The sequence below is a fragment of the Scylla paramamosain genome, chromosome 8 (assembly GCF_035594125.1).
Source record: "Scylla paramamosain isolate STU-SP2022 chromosome 8, ASM3559412v1, whole genome shotgun sequence".
Taxonomy (NCBI): Eukaryota; Metazoa; Arthropoda; class Malacostraca; order Decapoda; family Portunidae; genus Scylla; species Scylla paramamosain.
In genome coordinates this window covers 10,273,300-10,275,799 of record NC_087158.1, presented here as the reverse complement: position 1 = coordinate 10,275,799, position 2,500 = coordinate 10,273,300, and the positions used below count along the sequence as shown (strand labels likewise).

The 2,500-nt window shown below is 35.0% G+C and overlaps 1 long non-coding RNA gene across 1 annotated transcript in view; it reads left to right on the top strand.

The window, feature by feature from the left end:
- Positions 1-2,072: 2,072 nt before the first annotated feature.
- The window catches only part of LOC135102762 (uncharacterized), a 1,002-nt gene continuing 574 nt past the window's right edge, over positions 2,073-2,500 (top strand). The window contains exon 1 of the long non-coding RNA XR_010269766.1: positions 2,073-2,112. This is a non-coding gene — a long non-coding RNA (uncharacterized LOC135102762). The remainder of the gene's footprint in view (positions 2,113-2,500) is intronic.

The window sequence follows — 2,500 nt, the reverse complement described above, 5'->3', positions numbered from 1 at the left end:
CCACAACAACAACACGAACAACAAAAGCAACAAACTGGAACTCCCTACCTACTTCTGAATTTTCTCTTTTCTATGACTTGACCACTTTCGAGTGAGAGGTTTCAAGATACTTATCCTCAGATTTTGAATGACCTTTTTGACCTTTCTTTTGGTACTGGCTTCTCAGAGGGCCTATTATTCGCTTTTTTCTATTGTCTTTGGGTTATCTCTCTCTCTCTCTCTCTCTCTCTCTCTCTCTCTCTCTCTCTCTCTCTCTCTCTCTCTCTCTCTCTCTCTCTCTCTCTCTCTCTCTCTCTCTCTCTCTTGCTATAAAATAGCAATGAAAAAAAAAAAACAGCAGGAGAAGTAGCACCGTATTGAGACATTAAACTGAATTATTTTCACTTACAGAAAACATTTTGAATTCTTATATTTCTTCCTCTATTCTATCGTTTCAGAAAATCATTAGTTTGAGGAATAAATGCACTTGTCGGCTAGTGCTTTATCTCAGCAACTTTATGGGATATTAATAACTCCTGGTTGATATATTCCTAAATTCCTTATTTAAAGTAAAAAAAAAAAAAAATTAGGCCCAGAAGTGTCCATCTGTGTCATTATTTTTATCGCTACTCGTTGAAAATAGCCAGTATCAGCAGCTATGTATTCCAAACCATTTTTGAAGAACAAGTCCATATCAGTCAGTTTTATGACTTCATTTAGGACTGATGTTGAGTGCAATTATTGTGGCTATGTAAATGGTTTTGGATTCAATTTCTGACAGACACCACAAGCTTTGTCCTATGAAGGCATATCAGCTTGAAAAGAACACCAATAAAAGCATATAATAATTAAAGTCATCGCAGATGCCATTGTATGATAGGCATACGCAATGCGCAATTCCATGCTTACCCCCAGGTTATTCATGAATCACTTTGATCCTCTTTACTCTTATTATAAAACTTTTACCTTCATTTATCTTCTTCCTACTATGTCATAGGTTCTTGATGATAATGCTGAAACGTTTACAGACATTGTGAAAATTAGCTTTCTTCTTTATCCATCAAACTATTAGGACATACATGACTGCTTCCTCACGCAAATATATCTTCAAATACACATTGGTTGTTACTCATAAATTTTTATAACTTTTTCTGCCTAATGCATATCCTATAAAAACCCATCCAATTAAAAGAAAAAAAAAATAATAATAAAATAATAAATCGATTCTCTTCATGTGTCTTACACACAGGAAAAAAATTATTAAGGAAAAATTATTTAAGACAAATGTAGAGGAGAAAAGCAGATAAACATGTATATAAAGAAACTAAAACACTATATTAATAAGGCAGCTATAATAGTATTCAATGAATTTTTTTCTAATAGTTAATTACAAAAAAAAAAAAATTATCACGATTCAAGGTATGTCAGGTATGAAAACCTAAAAATAACTTTTATTTAACTTACGGGAAGCTGAGGGAATGGAATGACAATCGCTCAGCTAAACAATCAGCCGACATTTTTAGAAATTAAAGAAAATTTACATTATAGTCGAGAAAGGGTAAAGGCAAAAAAGACTATATTCAGATGTAATATATATCCCACGGTAAATGTAGCTACACTATAAAAGTGAATATTTTGTGTTTCATCAGTAACTAGAAGCGTGCCACTGAGAAATACACTAAACGATTGAAAAGTTAAAACCTATGAAAATGCATTATGAGATGAGATATCTGCAGCCCAATCTGTGACATGGCCAAATATATGGAGTTATGGCCTACCAAATGCTAAAGTCGTTTTCCTGGATTCAATCGTTAGGTGAATAACAGATAAAAATAAAATTCATAGAGAGACGCAACGATATCTCAAGCACAAGGCGGAAAATTTTACGTAAAAAGTAAAAAAAATAAGAATATTAGTACCATCACTTGAACATGCTGCTAGGTTTTTTTTTTTTTTGAGATACACAAGATGGTTAACTTTCTTGTCTAGTAACTTCCTGCGTTGCAAGGAAGATCAAATAAAAAAATAATAATTCAAGGTTCCAACACTTTCTTTCGTCTAACACTATATATACACAGCCCTGCAATAATTCTGCATCACAATCAGACTGAGTCGCACCTAATAATGAAGCTGGTAAGATAACATGTACATTTATTTACGTATGTTTCTGTGTGTGTGTGTGTGTGTGTGTGTGTGTGTGTGTGTGTGTGTAGGAGGTAGATAGATATATAGATTGATAGAGAGAGAGAGAGAGAGAGAGAGAGAGAGAGAGAGAGAGAGAGAGAGAGAGAGAGAGAGAGAGAGAGAGAGAGAGAGAGAGAGAGAGAGAGAGAGAGAGAGAGAGAGAGAGAGAGAGAGAGAGAGAGAGAGAGAGAGAGAGAGAGAGAGAGAGAGAGAGAGAGAGAGAGAGAGAGAGAGAGAGAGAGAGAGAGAGAGAGAGAGAGAGAGAGAGAGAGAGAGAGAGAGAGAGAGAGAGAGAGAGAGAGAGAGAGAGAGAGAGAGAGAGAGAGAGAGAGAGAGA